The sequence below is a fragment of the Mercurialis annua genome, linkage group LG6, assembly GCF_937616625.2.
Source record: "Mercurialis annua linkage group LG6, ddMerAnnu1.2, whole genome shotgun sequence".
Classification (NCBI taxonomy): domain Eukaryota; kingdom Viridiplantae; phylum Streptophyta; class Magnoliopsida; order Malpighiales; family Euphorbiaceae; genus Mercurialis; species Mercurialis annua.
The window spans coordinates 25,457,476-25,475,459 of NC_065575.1; positions in this window are offsets into that span (position 1 = coordinate 25,457,476).

Sequence of the window (17,984 nt, forward strand, 5' to 3'; positions counted from 1 at the left end):
TATCCGATACATCGGTTGGCTTTGCTATCGATGTCAGATGTATGAGATACATCGGTTGGCTTTGCTATCGATGTCAGGCATATAGGATACATCGGTTGGCTTCGCTATCGATGTCAGGCATGTAAGATACATCGGTTGGCTTCGCTATCGATGTCAGGAGGATGAGATTAAGTACGATAGTTATGAAATGAAAAGTCATGAATAATATTTTGAGTATGCGATATTATCAATTTAATAATATCGTTAGTAACTTGCAAACTCACTCAGTATTTTCCCAAATACTGACCCCTCACTCTGATGTTTGCAGGTAGGCAGAGTCGGATCAGACAAACCATCTCCACTGTGCCAGAAGTCAGTGGACTTGCACAAGTATGAGTTTCTAAAGCTGCAGTAGTCAGTAGGTGTCATTACTAGATAAACTTTTTGACTTCAAACAGTATTTTTATATTGTAAACTTTAATATGATATTTTAATATCTATAAGTGTATTATCCGAAAGGGTTTTCCTGGAAATGTTTTAATACGTATTATGTATTATACTTTTATTTGCGAAATTTTTTTAGTGGTTTTAGGCTTGCTACGGGTTTTGGAGCTACCACTCCCATTCCCTAGCGCCGGTCTCGGCTCAATAATTTGGGTCGTGACAATTGTGGTATCAGAGCAGTTGGTCCAGTTACCTCTGCTAAGATGTGTTTGTCGGTTGAGTAACCTAGGAACTACTGCAGCTATAGAGTTGAGGTTTGTCTGATCCAAGTCGTTAGTGTGATTTGCTTGGTGATCAATATAACAAATTGATTTGTGAAACGTTTGTTTGTTTCTTGTAACACGTATATACGAGATATATGCGTATATGTTGTTTCGAGGAGACATGCATAAATAATGTGCTTTTTGAAATGAAGCTTCTAGGAGAGGTATTGCCTCCTATGAATAGAATATATTGAGATAATTGCAATTTGATGTCATATATATATGTGTGCTTAGCATCAGATAACGTGATAGATGCTATAGAATTCGATCGATCGAAATTTCAGAAAGAGTGAGGATAAGGAATGCAAAGTTGTAGAAGTTGAGGAACTTTCCAGAAGCAGAGTTTAAAGGTCTAGAGAACTTACAAAACTCGAAGTTTATAACTTGTTAAAGTTATTTGTTTAATGATTCTAAAAGCATAATTGTGCCTAGACCCGTAATAGCCATCGATAAATGCCACGACATCGATAGAAAATGCATCACTACATACGTCAATACATGCATCAATAGGACATGCATCATATGCATTATGTTCAGACGAAGAGGTGAGATGTGGCAACTCTTTGGGGATGAGAGACGTCATCACCCTAGTGCACAATTTTGCTAAGATTTAAATGGAATTTCCAAATGAGTCGTTTTATTTGAAAGAGTTTTCAAGAAGTTTTGTTTTTATGTAAGTATACCTAGACCAAAACTCTGTGACGGAAGTGAGATGCTCGCGAGCAAGCTGTGATTAAGGCTATGAGAAGAATGAATATGTATAATTGAGAGACATAGGATTTGTGCCTCTAGTTATTGAACTTAGCCTTGATTAAACAAACTAGTACACAATTAGAATAGTATATGTGTTCGGATAATAATTTATATCCAATTATTAATATATAGAACATGTATGTTATGTCTTGATACTTATGATGTTTGATTAAGTCCATGTGAGTGGAATGCTCGCAAGACTTAAGATGCGATACGTAATCAAGAAAATCTAGGGGACACTGATTTTCTTGAATCCGGTCAACATAGATGCTTATAGCTACGAAAGTAATATGCGTGCAACATATACACTGCGAGTATATGTTTTGATGACTTGCTAAGTCTATGATGAGTTAGAACACTCATAAGACTTGCAATAAGAGACGTAACCCTAGAAAGTCTAAAGGAAGGAAACGTCCCTAGAGTCCAACGTACGTGGACATCGATTAGACGTGATGATTAGTAAGGAATTTATCAGTATTCCTTTGTATAATCGCTATACTAAGAATGCAGAATTGCGCGAATGCGTGCTGTTGCACGGCAAGTATATGAGGCGCGAGAATAAGATCGAGATGACAAAGGCAAATGCAACCTAGTCCAATTGGCTAGTAAAGGCCAGAAACGCGATGAAGGTCAACGGGAACCTAACAAGATAAAGTGGGAATGTATAGGCCTCGGGAGTGCCGCAGTACCCAACGTCATTAAGAATCAGTTAACAGTAAAAGTAACTGATATAAGGAATTGTGTGCCAATGATAGGACTATGGATATAAAGATAGTATCAACGTGAAGAAAGGGACACCTATGGAGATTTGATATTTGTATACTTAAGTTAAGACTAAAAGAGTTTGACGGGTCAAGCGGTATGCTAGATCCACTAGGAAGGTAAAGCAAGATGCTCTTACACATCGAGCGGATGATGGACAAACAATAATGTCAATAAAGATGTCGATGAAAGATTCAACCTATGATTAGTCCGACATGCAATTAGAGCAGTGAAGGACCAAATAACATGAACTAAGTTTGTGACCCGATTTGGAAAATTCTTTCAACTATTAGTTCCGGTTAAGGATAATCGGGAAAAATCAAGGTGCTTAGATCAAGAGACAAACAACAAGAACTGCAATCGGCGGATTGAGAGTTGAAACTTCCACCTCAAGGTTCCGATTATGAAGCAGAATAGTAGGCTATGAAAAATACAAATGTAATGGATGCTTGTGAAGTGCTAAACCTTAGACTTCAAGTTAGATCAAATAAAGAATAAAGTGCATAATATGATCGATATAGAAGATTGATTATAATCCTTAAAGGATTAAGATGTATTAAACACGATCAAACTTTTTTGATACATTGCTAGAAAGAGATCCTCAGGAAGAGGACTTCTAGGAAGAAGAGTTATCAGACTAGTCCGATGTCGAGGAGTACTAGAGTAAGCATTTCTGATCCAGTGTACGAAAATATCACAATCTGAGGGAGGATGCGGAGATAGCCAATGGTCAGGCACGAGTGGCTCTGATCAGGGTAGGAAGCGAATGCGCTCCTTTTTACGAGGAATGCTACCAGTGGAACAGTATTCCACTGACTTCCTACGTACGGTCGAGGGATTTCCAAAGGTACATGACGTATATGATAAAGTATAAAGACGCAAAAGTAGATTATGGATAATAAGAAATTAGTTAAAGTAAACTGAGTTAAGGAAAGTACGGATAACCTGCGTATGTCGCAAGGAACTTGATGAGAGTTATTGAGAAATGAAAAAGAGAAAGTCACGTGGAAAGATGACGAGAGTATCAGATGGATTAAATATTATGTAGTCGTCAACGCATAGAAACAAAAAGGAATAAAGATGATAGAGTCATATGAATGGATCCACTGACAGTTAAGATGTCAGTAAGGGTACAATAGGACGATATGTATGTAATCGAGAATGCACTACGTCGATAATTCAGGCAAAAGAACTGCAACCCATTATTTAATTGGTGATCGATGTTTAGAGTGCTGAAACAAGAAATATCAGGAATACGAGATGCGATAGAAGTGATATCAGCATAAGATCGGCTTTACAGACGGCCATGATGATAGTACAAATACGATAAGATGATATGTATACGATTAAGAACGCACTACGTCGGGAAAATTTAGATAAAGAAGGCCACAACTCTCAATTAATGATCGATGTTGTGGATATTAAAAGCAAGTAGTACATGATGTACGAGATGCGCTGAGGAGGAAAGCAAAGAATGCAATAGAAGATGATTAAGAAACACGATAAGAACGTGAATTAGGAACGCAATAAGAGTACCATAGGATCATAGCATTTAGACTATTGTTCCTATTGGTTAACTAAGGACAAGAAGTCAAAGAAAGTAACGAAGAAGTATACCTACGATATGGACAGAAGTAGGAATAACAAGTGAAATGGAAGGATCATGAATAGTAATGAGAAGTAAGTTTAGTACTACGTGATAATAAAGAGAAATGATTTAGAAGCTAAGAAAGAGCTGGATTATGGCGATAAATGCTAAAAGCATCTTTGAAGGCCAAAAGATGAACAAGGTCAAAAAGACAATGGAAAAAGAAGAGAAAAGTGTAGATGAAGTGAAAAAGGATAATGAATAAAAGATCAAGCATGGAGTGAGCCATGATGTCATTAAGGAACATTCTGATATAAGTATATAATTGGAAGAAGATTAAGATCCTCATTTAAGGATTTTAAGCAAAGAAAGCTTACGTGAGCATAGGTCACACGCTGTCTTTAACATAAGAAGTTAGCGACCAATATGAGAATCCTATCTGAGTGAGAACCAGATTGATAAAACAGATTGATGTAAAGTATGAAGGAACAAGAAGTTTCAAGAATAGCGCGTTAAGCTAAAGGAAAGGAAGTAGGTCAATAAACATACGAGATATACTGACACAAAAAGAAAAGTAAATAAGCTTTACAAAGAAAGTAAATAAAGACCTCATAAGGATATATCCTGAGGATTCACCTTATAGATAACCATGATTGATGACGATAACGAAAGAATCTTCATACGAGAAGTAAAGTAATGAGACAAGAGAGAATAGCGGATAATGGGATAAGTTCCTAGCGCTACTACAAATAAAAATCGGACGACGGCAACAGTCATACAAGAGAAACTACGTAAGTAGTAAAGCACGAGTTGCTTAAGTCTCCACATCACTCAACAAGAAACAATAATAAGATTAGGCGGTGTTGGAGCATAAGATCAAGTCGTGACAACGACCAAATAGAAAAGGTTAACGGATTGTCTAAATGAGGAAGCTTAGTGACGAACATTATCATTCTTAATGATAAAATATCATTAAGATAAGCTATCATTGAACATCAGTAAGGAACTGAAAGTTCAAGTACGACTATAAGTGTTTATAGTAATAAATGTCAAACACATGGATTGTGCTGTAGAATAAAAAGAAGAGATCAAAGATAGATTGTCAATGATACCTGACGTCAAAGTGCAAAAGGTACAGAAAGTGAGACAACGATTCCTTACGCTAATCAGTGTCGTAAGACGAACACGGTATTCCTACTATGAATAAGAATTCTAGATGTAGATGGGATTAAAGGAAGAAAAGAATAAGAAAATTCGAGGACGAATTTTTATAAGGGGGGAAGAATGTAATACCCCAAAATGTTTAATTATCTAATTGGGCCACGTGTCCAGTTTTGAGTCGCCAAAGTGGCGATATCGGAAAGTCTTCCGATAAAAGTAAGATAAATAAGTTTTAGCAGATCGGTTTTGAAAGAGATTATAGTAAAGAATTTAGTATTATATCTCAGTACTTAAGTTAGAATTGGAATTAAAGGGAAAAATGTCAAGAAAGTCCCAGAACAAAGTGCAGGGACTAAAGTGGTAATTTAGCCACTATGCCCCGAAAATGGAAATTTACTTTGCCAAAGTCCGCGAAATATTTTATAGTATATGTGGTAAAAGTTTCGGGTCAATCGGAGACCTTTTAAAATTTGGACGCGGATACGTTTTGGGCTAAATTACAACTTTTGAAAAGTTCAAGGGCCAAAACGTAAATTAGCCAAATAAATCTCAAGAATAGTAATTAAAAGATTATTGACGGGAAATAATAATTATTGATTAGTATTATTTATTTGGATATAAATAATACGTAAGTAATTGAGTTAAAAGAATAATTTAACCATTTGGTTAAATTAGAAAGTTTAAAAGAGAAATGGTTTGAGCTAAAGAAATGAAGGATTAAAAGGAACAATTAACCAAGATATATAAATGATTCCTTAAGAAGAAGGAATGATCAGAGAATGGAAAGAAAGAACAGACGAAGGGTTTTCGACGATCGATTGCGATCCGCCGCGGTTTCGCCGTTTCTCGTCCAAATCGCGAGTTCTTTATATCGATTCGTCCAGAATTCAATCCTCTATCATCGTTAAGCTTCAAATCGAGGTAAGCTTGACGTTTTTATTGTGAGAATTAGTAAATTAGGGTTATATCGTTTTAACGAATTAAACGAATTGTAATCGCGTTTCTATAGCCGTTTTTAGTGAGAATTGTGTTGGGTTATATGATAAAATGAAGCGGAAGCATGTCGGGAGTGCCGGAAAGCGGCGAAGCGCCCGGAAAATGACTTTTCCGGGGGCTGTCAAGGGTGTGCGTTCGCACACATTGAGTGTGCGATCGCACACTCCTTGAAATTTAGGGTGTGCGTTCGCACACTCATTGTGTGCGTTCGCACACTACCTAAAAGTTGCCAGATTCAGAAACCCTACGGTCAGTTTATAGATTTGCCTCTTAAGAACGCCTCTGTCCAATTTTATCTCGATCCAACGGTTCAATTGGGAGAGATCGTCGTTTTACTAAACAGTGTCAGTGCGCAGGCAGCACCTGCGAATTGTCCTGAAAACTACTTGAAACTTAACCGGAATGAAACTAAACCCTAAAGTTTAAAGGTATCATAAGTATTAGAATACGATCAAGGTTAAAAGTCGTATTTAAACTACGGTTATATTAACCTAAGTTTATAACTTAGAGTTTTGATATTAAGCCTACGTTTATGGATTAAACGTACAGGTAACTCGACTAAGTAACTGATGTATCGACGAGCTACCAAGCCATTGGGCCGAAGTGTTTACGTGATTGGACAATGCATGGAGCTTACGCTTGCAGGATTATAATAATGCAGTTTTGGATAGCGGTCACTGTGAGTGGCAATTTACCTTCGCGTATTATTATTATTATAAAAGTTATTTTCATATATTGTGAGTGTTGATATCTATACATCGCATTTATATGATTTGTTTGTATGGGCTTTTGTTATGTTTGATTGCTTTGATACATCAACCTTGTGGTGATGTTTATGACCTGCATGATATATATTAGATTGGTTTGTGTGAGTTAAATCGGATACATCGGTTGGCTTTGCTATCGATGTCAGACTTATCCGATACATCGGTTGGCTTTGCTATCGATGTCAGATGTATGAGATACATCGGTTGGCTTTGCTATCGATGTCAGGCATATAGGATACATCGGTTGGCTTCGCTATCGATGTCAGGCATGTAAGATACATCGGTTGGCTTCGCTATCGATGTCAGGAGGATGAGATTAAGTACGATAGTTATGAAATGAAAAGTCATGAATAATATTTTGAGTATGCGATATTATCAATTTAATAATATCGTTAGTAACTTGCAAACTCACTCAGTATTTTCCCAAATACTGACCCCTCACTCTGATGTTTGCAGGTAGGCAGAGTCGGATCAGACAAACCATCTCCACTGTGCCAGAAGTCAGTGGACTTGCACAAGTATGAGTTTCTAAAGCTGCAGTAGTCAGTAGGTGTCATTACTAGATAAACTTTTTGACTTCAAACAGTATTTTTATATTGTAAACTTTAATATGATATTTTAATATCTATAAGTGTATTATCCGAAAGGGTTTTCCTGGAAATGTTTTAATACGTATTATGTATTATACTTTTATTTGCGAAATTTTTTTAGTGGTTTTAGGCTTGCTACGGGTTTTGGAGCTACCACTCCCATTCCCTAGCGCCGGTCTCGGCTCAATAATTTGGGTCGTGACAAAACGTTTGGATTTGTTTTGTAACGTTTGTAAACGTTTGGCTTAAATCGCTAAAAAAGTTAAACGTTTGGATTTGTTTCGTAATGTTTTAAACGTGTGGTTTAGTTTCGTAACGTTTGTAAACGTGTGGCTTCAATCGTTAAAAAGGTGAAACGTTTGGATTTATTTCGTAACGTTTGTAAACATTTGGCTCCAATCGCTAAAAAGGTGAAACGTTTGGATTTGTTTCGTAACGTTTGTAAACGTTTGGCTCCAATCGCTAAAAAGGGGAAACGTTTGGATTTGTTTCGTAACGTTTGTAAACGTGTGGCTTCAATCGTTAAAAAGGTGAAACGTTTGGATTTGTTTCGTAACGTTTGTAATCGTTTGGCTCCAATCGCTAAAAAGGGGAAACGTTTGGATTTCTTTCGTAACGTTTTAAACGTTTGGCTTAAATTGCTAAAAAGGGGAAACGTTTAGATTTGTTTTGTAACGTTTGTAAACATTTGGCTTAAATTGCTAAAAAGGGGAAACCTTGGTTTTGTTTCGTAACGTTTGTAAACGTTTTGCTTAAATCGCTAAAAATGGGAAACGTTTGGATTTGTTTCGTAACGTTTACAAACGTTTGGCTTCAATCGCTAAAAAGGAGAAACATTTTGATTTGTTTTGTAAGGTTTGTAAACTATTGGCTTAAATCATTAAAAAAGAGAAACGTTTGGATTTGTTTCGTAATGTTTTAAACTATTGGTTTTGTTTCGTAACGTTTTAAACGTTTGGTTTTGTTTCATAACGTTTGTAAACGTGTGGCTTCAATCACTAAAAAGGTGAAACATTTAGATTTGTTTCGTAACATTTGTAAACGTTTGGCACCAATCGCTAAAAAGGAGAAACTTTTGGATTTTTTTAGTAATGTTAAACGTTTGGATTCGTTTTATAACTTTTGCAAACGTTTGGCTTAAATCGCTAAAAAGGTGAACCGTTTGGATTTGTTTTGTAACGTTTGTAAACGTTTGGCTTAAATTGCTAAAAAGGTGAAACGTTGGTTTTGTTTCATAACGTTTGTAAACGTTTGGCTTAAATCGCTAAAAAGGTGAAATGTTTGGATTTGTTTCGTAACGTTTACAAACGTTTGGCTTCAATCGCTAAAAAGAGGAAACGTTTGGATTTGTTTTGTAACGTTTGTAAACGTTTGGCTTAAATCGTTAAAAAGGGGAAACTATTGGTTTTGTATCGTAACGTTTTAAACGTTGGGTTTTGTTTCGTAACGTTAGTAAACATTTGGATTTGTTTCGTAACGTTTTAAACGTTTGGGTTTGTTTCGTAATGTTTTAAACGTTTGGTTTTGTTTCGTAACGTTTGTAAATTTTGGCTTCAATGGCTAAAAAGGTGAAACGTTTAGATTTGTTTCGTAACATTTGTAAACGTTTGGCACCAATCGCTAAAAAGGAGAAACGTTTGTATTTTTTTCGTAACGTTAAACGTTTGGATTTGTTTTATAACATTTGTAAACGTTTGGCTAAAATCGCTAAAAAGGTGAAACCTTTGGATTTGTTTTGTAACGTTTGTAAACGTTTGGCTTAAATTGCTAAAAAGGTGAAACGTTGGTTTTGTTTCGTAACGTTTGTAAACATTTGGCTTAAATCGCTAAAAAGGTGAAATGTTTGGATTTGTTTCGTTACGTTTACAAACGTTTGGCTTCAATCGCTAAAAAGGGGAAACATTTGGATTTGTTTCGTAACGTTTGTAAACGTTTGGCTTAAATCGCTAAAAAGGGGAAACGTTTAGATTTGTTTCGTAACATTTAAACGTTTGGATTTGTTTTGTAACGTTTTAAATGTTTGTATTTGTTTCGTAATGTTTTAAACGTTTGGATTTGTTTCTTAACGTTTTAAACGTTTAGTTTTGTTTCGTAACGTTTGTAAACTTTTGGCTTCAATCGCTAAATGGTGAAATATTTGGATTTGTTTCTAAACATTTGTAAACTTTTGGCTCTAATCGCTAAAAAGGTGAAATGTTTGGATTTGATTTGTAACGTTTGTAAATGTTTGGCTTAAATCACTGAAAAGGTGAAACGTTTGGATTTGTTTTGTAACATTTTTAAATGTGGCTTAAATCACTGAAAAGGTGACACGTTTGGATTTGTTTTGTAACGTTCGTAAACGTTTGGCTTAAATTGCTAAAAAGGTGTAACATTGGTTTTGTTTCATAACGTTTATAAACGTTTGGCTTTAATTTCTAAAAAGGTGAAACATTGGATTTGTTTTTTAACGTTTGTAAACGTTTCGTTTAAATTGCAAAAAAAGGTGAAACGTTTGGTTTGGTTTTGTAACGTTTGGCTTAAATCGCTAAAAAGGTTAAACGTTTTGATTCGTTTCGTAACATTTGTAAACGTTTGGCTTAAATCGCAAAAAAAGTAAAACGTTTAAATTTATTTCGTAACGTTGTAAACGTTTGGTTTTGTTTCGTAAAGTTTGTAAACGTTTTGCTAAATCGCTAAAAAGGACAAATGTTTTTTTTTGTTTTGTAACGTTTGTAAACATTTGGTTAATTTTCTAAAAAATGTGAAACGTTTGGATTTGTTTCGTAACGTTTTAGACGTTTGGTTTTGTTTGCTAAAAAAGTGAAAGGTTTGGATTTGTTTCGTTACGTTTTAAACTTTTAGTTTTTTTTTCGTACTGTTTGTAAACGTTTGGCTTCAATCGCTAAAAAGGGGAAACGTTTGGATTTGTTTCGTGACGTTTGTAAATTTTTGGCTTCAATCGCTCAAAAGGTGAAACGCCTGGATTTGTTTCGTAACGTTTGTAAAAGTTTGGCTTAAATCGCTAAAAAGGTGAAACGTTTGGATTTGTTTTGTAACGTTTGTAAACGTTTGGCTTAAATCTCTACAAAGGTGAAACGATTGGTTTTGTTTCGTAACGTTTTAAACGTTTGGTTTTTTTCGTAACGTTTGTAAACCTTTAGCTTCAATCTCTAAAAAGGTGAAACTTTTGGATTTGTTTTGTAACGTTTGTATATGTGTGGCTTAAATCGCTAAAAAAGGAAACGTTTGGATTTGTTTTGTAACGTTTTAACGTTTGGTTTTATTTCGTAACGTTTGTAAACGTTTCGCTTAAATGGCTCAAAAGGTGAAACGTTTGGATTTGTTCAAAATGTTTTACAAGTTTGGATTTGTTTTGTAACGTTTGGCTTAAATTACTAGAAAGGTGAAACGTTTGGACTTGTTTTGTAATCGCTAAAAAGGGGAAACGTTTGGATTTGTTTTGTAACATTTTAAACCTTTGGTTTTGTTTCGTAACATTTGAAACGTTTGGTTTCAATCGCTAAAAAAGTGAAACAGTTGGATTTGTTTTGTAACATTTGTAAACATTTGGCATAAATCGCTAAAAAAAGGAAACGTTTGGATTTGTTTTGAAACGTTTGTAAACGTTTAGTTTTGTTTCGTAACGTTTGTAAATGTTATGCTTAAATTGCTAAACGTTTGGATTTATTTTGTAACGTTTATATACGTTTGGCTTAAATCGCTAAAAAGGTGAAACGTTTGGATTTGTTTCAAAACGTTTTTAACGTTTGGTTTTGTTTCGTAACGTATGGCATAAATTGCTAAAAAGGTAAAACGTTTGGATTAAATCGCTAAAAAGGTGAAACGTTTGGATTTGTTTCGTAACATTTTAAACGTTTGGTTCTGTTATGTAACTTTCTAAACGTTTATAAACGTTACGAAACAAATTCAAACGTTTACAAATGTTACGAAACAAATCCAAACGTTTCAGCTTTTTAGCAATTTAAGCCAAACATTTACAAATTTTACAAAACAAATCCAAACGTTTCAGCTTTTTAGTAATTTAAGCCAAACCTTAACAAACGTTACGAATTAAATCCAAACGTTTCACCTTTTTAGTGATTGAAGCCAAACATTTACAAACGTTTGGATTTGTTTCGTAACGTTTATAAACATTTGGATTTTTTTCGTAACGTTTGTAAACGTTTGGCTTAAATCGCTAAAAAGGTGAAACGTTTGGATTTGTTTTGTAACGTTTGTCTTAAATCGCTAAAAAGGTGAAACGTTTGGATTTGTTTCGTAACGTTTGTAAACCTTTAGCCTAAATTGCTTAAAAGGGAAACGTTTGCATTTGTTTTGTAACGTTTGTAAACGTTTGGCTTAAATCGCTAAAAATGTAATACCCCAAAATAATTTAAGGTAATTACCTCATGCCACGTGTCGTAGATTCCGATAAATTAAATTAAGGAGAATTTAATTTAGCTATATCGGGAATTTTGAATAAATTTTAATAAGTTAATTAGCGGGATTTGAGGATTTAACTTCAGAAATTAATATAAAATAATTTATAAATCCCGTAATAATAATTATTTTGCCAAAGTCCGCTAAATAATTTATTGTATTTATGGTAAAAGTTTCAAGTTGATAAGAGACTGTTTAAAATTTGGACGCGGATAGGTTTTGGATTAAATTGAAACTTTTAAAAAGTTTCAAGAACCAAAGTGCAAAGTACGGTTCATAAATACATATATTTTGAGTTATATTTTAAATCGTAAAGTTCAAAAGTTTAGATGAAGGAATCCAGATCCTTCATCTTCTTCCTTTTCATTCTTCGGTCATAAACGGCGATAACGTACGGTTCGTCGCGCGGTTTCCGTTTCTCGTCTGTATCACGATAGGCTTGACGTTTTCTCGTTTAAACGAATATATTTTGAGTTATATCGATTCAAAATTATAGGCCACGAAACGATTTTATCGTTTTAATCGATATTAGGATTGAATTATAGCGTTTTGAAGCTAGATTACGTGTTTGGAGTGTGTTTAGAGCGTTTTGACTATTGAAAGCACGTCAGAAATCGACCCCGGGCAAAAGCCCATGGCTGTGCGTCGCACATCTGAACTGTGTGAACGCACAGTCACACTGTGCGGACGCACAGTCCCCTGTGCAATCGCATGGGCAGACGCGCACGCACAGTGTTTTCGCCTATCGACCCGTTTTGAGGAAAACATTTGTACGCGTATATCGAGGCTTGAAATGGATTAATATTCGATTATTGTCGATTAATTAGAGGCGTTAACCTAATGAAAAGAAAATTTAATTAGAAACGGTAATTGATCCGTAAACGGGTTAAATACCGTTTATTGGCATATACGTGAGAAGCACGACGATTAATGAAAGTAAAACGTGTCGAGTCTCGAGTCTAGAGTTATTCTTAGAATAGGATTCTGATATGAGTCAAATGTTTTAAAATTTGTTTTAGATCCGGCAAGGCAAGAAGCAGCTGGACAAATAGTTCGGGAAGCTTGACGTTCCAAAGCCCCGACGTATTTTTTGATAAGCGTTTCAGTGAGTTTATACCATTTGCTTTTAAAGTATTTATTTAAGCAATTATTTTATATTGCCTTATGTTTGAATTGCATGTTTTATATGCGAAATTTTTACATGAATTGCGCATACGCTTGATTTGAAACCAGTATTGATCCGATGGAACGTGCTACCTATTGAGCGGCAATAGGACTGCGTGATCACCAGTTTTGATTTAATACAGATGTGAATTGATTATGATTATGAAATTCAAGATTGGGTATATGATTTTGATACGAGTGAGCACTCGGTTATAGTGTAACCTGGAGTCCCCGTATCTAGTGGGTTGGACCCACCAGTGAGTTGGACTCACAACTTGATATTAATGATTGGGTTGCTTGATTGATGATTAGTATGTTTGAGGATTAAGGTTTCAATCGGATCTCGTACTTGGCTGCATACGATTGAATATCGTTTTATATTTTATTTGATACTTATTAGTAAATGTATGAACTCACTCAGTATATTCCCATATACTGACCCCTCACAGATTTCCTTTCAGGTTAAAGACGCTTTGAAGCAACGGACTTCTATCATACTTCCAGAAGTCTGTATTTTTGAAAGTATGTAAAGAAACAATACTTTACTCTTAGAGATGCAGTAGATAAATGTTTGTAATGTATAGTTTTCTGTAAATATAACTTTAATGTTTTAAAGTTTTAAATGTTTTACGCTTGCTGTGTTTTTATATATGAGACTGCTAGAGGATATGTATGCCTGGCATGTGTGCCTCAGCATGACACCTATTTATGTATGTCATGCATGATGTTTATATTTGCGAAAAATTATTTTACGTTTTTAGGCTTGCTACGGGTTTCGGAGCAACCACTCCCATTCCCTAGCGCCGGTCTCGGCCCTGAGATTGGGTCGTGATAATGTTGGTATCAGAGCATGGTCCAGTTACTATTGCTTATTTCAATAAAGTGATATGTGATTAATATTTTCCTAGGAATCCTACTGCAACACATAGGATTCGAGTTTTATGTTTTTTACGTATTCGTTTGATTTTTAAAATTTTCAGCTTTCCCTCTAGGATGTGAGTCTGTCTTACGTGTGTGTTTGCATGTGATGAGATGCACGTTTAATACGATATGAGTTTGCGATGATATGCGATTATGTGGTTAAGTAACGCTGCTTGTCTTGGTCAGGATGTCTGTCCAACGACAAGAAGAAGAGCGAGCTGCCGCTGCAGCACGAAACGTTATAGAAGGGGCACATGACGTCCATCCAGAAGCTCAAGATGAGTCTTCTGTTCACGGAGTAGGTTGTGGCCAAGAGGCCCAGGCGCATGCACCTGGAGTGCAAGCGCAAGCCCAGCAACCTAATGTTGTGGGTTTTGATCTGAATCAGTTTCTTACGGGAATTGCGGCTATGCAAGCCAATCAAGCTGAGGTGCAGAATATGCATCGTGAACAACTACAGCAGCAACAGCTACGCAATGTTGCTTTCAATGACCGAGATATCGTTTTGGCTTACATGCGCCTTAAGCCAACTAAGTTTGAAGGCTCAGGTGATGCGTTAGATTTCCTCGAAGAAGTAGAATGTAACGCTCGACGTCTGGAAGCTAATGAGAGGCAGACCATCATCATGGTGAAAATGTCAATGACAGGACCCGCGAAATATTGGTTTCAGCAGCACATTCAGCAAACCATGGATACTATGACCTGAGCTGAATTCGCAAACCACTTTAGAGAATACTTCTTACCATATGCGGTGACGGAGAGTTATCGTAATAAGTGGCTGACCCTGAGTAGAGGCAATCGGTCTGTGCAAGAGTTTGTAACGGAGTTTACCAGAGTGAGTATGTTTGCACCAGACCTGACTGCAGACCCAGCTAGAGTGAACTCGAGGTTTGTAGAAGGTCTAGGAGCTGAATTTGTGAGTCTGGCGTCTGATGTCGGAAGAACCCTAGTGCAATTGATCGACTGTGCTAGGCAAATGGAAGTTTCTCTGATCCCTTTTGGAAAGATTCCCGATCCTTCAAATGTTGCGCCTATGAGGAGTGATATGTTCCGTAGCTTACAGAGCGCACCTACTCAGTCATACGTTAGAAGTCATTCTCGACCCCCACTACGTCAGCAGAGAAATAAGAAAGCTCGGTATGGAACTAGAGTCAGTACTTCAGGCACCAGATTTAGTACCAGATCTATGAGTGATATGGGAGGCAGAGTTCATATATGTCTGAACTGTAATAGGAGGCACTATGGCGCGTGCTACATTGCTAGTGGAGCATGTTTTAATTGTGGTCAGCGAGGTCACTTTGCTAGAGATTGTCCGAGGCAGATGCCTCAGAGCTCGATGACTACTGTGATACAGCCTTCCTATCAGCAGCAGAGGACTGCGCAACAGGAAGCGTAAGGATATGATCAGACAGGGAGTACCTTCACTGGCCAGAGAGGCTGTGGTTACGCAAATCGAGGAGGAAGGAATGGCAGAGGTCGTGGCATTGGCCAGAATTCGCAGGCTGGTGGGAGTCAGGCTAGGGTCTTTGCACTGAATCCTAAGGAGGCTCAGGCTTCCAATGTTGTGGTGCAAGGTACCTTTCCTATCGCTTCTCAAGACGCATTAATTTTATTTGATCCGGGCGCTACACATTTGTTTGTTTCGCCTAGCTTCGCTAGTAAGTTAGGAGTACAACCGGCGTATCCTAGGAATCCTTTGTTTGTAGCTACTCCAGTCGGAGAGTGTGGAAGTTAGTATTGTTTATCCGTCTTGTCCTGTGAGAGTTCAAGGACGAGATTTGTTAGTTGACTTGATTTTACTCGAAGTACTAGCTTTTGACGTCATATTAGGAATGGATTGGCTAGCTCAGCACTACGCCAATATGGATTGTCGGAAGAAGACGGTGACGTTTAACACGCCTGGATTTGAAGCAGTTTCAATTCAGGGTGACAAGATGGAATCTTCTACGAATATTATCTCAGCTATTAAAGCTTGTCGCATGTTGAAGAAAGGGTGTCAAGGATTCTTAGCGATAGTACGAGACATGGAGAAGAAAAGTGCAAATTTAAGTGATGTACGGTGTCAGCATATCCGGACGTTTTCCAGAGGAATTACCTGGATTACCCCCAGATCGCGAGATTGAGTTTTGTATCGAATTGACTCCTGGCACGAAGCCGATATCGATACCTCCTTATCGAATGGCGCAAGCAGAGCTCAAGGAACTTAAGGATAAGCTAGAAGAGTTGTTTGATTGTGGTTTCATTAGACCGAGTGTATCCCCGTGGGGTGCACCAGTGTTGTTCGTGAAAAAGAAAGATGGATCACTTCGACTTTGCATTGATTATCGACAGCTGGACAAGGTGACGATTAAGAATAAGTATCTGTTACCTAGAATTGACGATATCAGTTACAAGGAGCGAAGTATTTCTCCAAGATCGACTTGAGATCAGGCTATCATCAGCTGAAAATTTGTGACGATGATGTTCAAAAGACTACCTTTCGAACTCGATATGGACATTACGAATTTCTCGTTATGTCATTCGGATTGACGAATGCGCCTGCAGCCTTCATGGATTTAATGAATAGAATATTCAAATCAAACTTAGATCAATTTGTGATCGTGTTTATCGACGATATTTTGATCTATTCATGTACAGAAGAAGAACACGCTCAGCATATGCGGATAGTACTGCAGACGTTAAGAGAGCACCAGCTTTACGCCAAATTCTCGAAATGTGAATTTTGGCTAATGGAAGTGGATTTCTTGGGTCATGTGGTGTCACAAAGTGGTATCAAGGTTGACCCAAAGAAGATCGAAGCTGTGATAGAATGGAAGCGGCCTGAATCAGTTACTGAAGTTAGGAGTTCCCTCGGCTTAGCGGGATATTACAGACGATTTGTATAGGACTTTTTGAAGATCGCTGTACCTTCGACAAAGTTAACTCAGAAGAACGCGAAATTCAACTGGACGGACCAGTGCGAGCTCAGTTTTCTGAAACTGAAAGAGTGTCTGACAACGGCACCAGTCTTAGCGCTATCTGAAGGAACAGATGGGTTCACAGTTTACTGTGATGCATCAAGAGTTGGACTACGATGCGTCCTTATGCAACATGGTCGAGTAATCGCGTACGCCTCGCGACAGCTTAAGAAGCACGAAATGAATTACCCGACGCATGATCTGGAGTTAGCGGCGGTGATTTTCGCGTTAAAGATCTGGAGACATTATTTATACGGCGCCACGTGCGAGATATTTACAGATCATAAAAGATTGAAGTACATTTTCGATCAATGAGGATTGAATCTCAGACAGAGGAGATCGATGGAGCTATTAAAAGACTATGACTGCACGATACAATACTATCCGGGCAAAGCCAACGTAGTGGCAGATGCGTTAAGTAGGAAGTCAGCAGGAAGTCTCGCGCATGTTACAACGACATGGCGGAGACCATTAATTAACGAGATTCACACGATGTTTAGCCAAGGAGTGGAGTTCGAAATTTCATCACTCGGAAACCTAATGGCTCAGCTAACGATACGATCAACGTTGATAGATAAGATTAAAGAATTGCAAGCAGATGATCCTCAATTAAAGCATTTAATTGAAGAAGTGCAACAAGGAAAAAGTCAAGATTTCAGTATCCTTAACGGAATACTGAAATATGGCAATCGAATGTGTGTTTCAGACGTGGAAGACTTGAGACAGAAGATCATGAAAGAGACTCATGGGACGATTTACAGTGTTCATCCAGGTTCCACGAAGATGTATCATGACATCAAGACGACGTATTGGTGGAGTGCAATGAAGAAAGAGATCGCAGAATTTGTGGCTAAATGTACGACTTGTCAGCGAGTCAAATTAGAACATCAGCGACCCTACGAATTCCTTTAGCCCTTACCCATTCCAGAGTGGAAGTGGGAGCAAATTACGATAGATTTCGTGGTCGGATTACCCAAGACGCAGAAAGGTTTTGATTCCATTTGGGTAATCATGAATCGTTTGACGAAGTCAGCGCACTTCATTCCTATCAAGACGACTTATTCTACAACAAAGTTAGCGGAGATTTACATCGACAAGATCGTGAGCCTACACGGAGTTCTCGTGTCAATCGTGTCAGACAGAGGTTCCGTATTTAC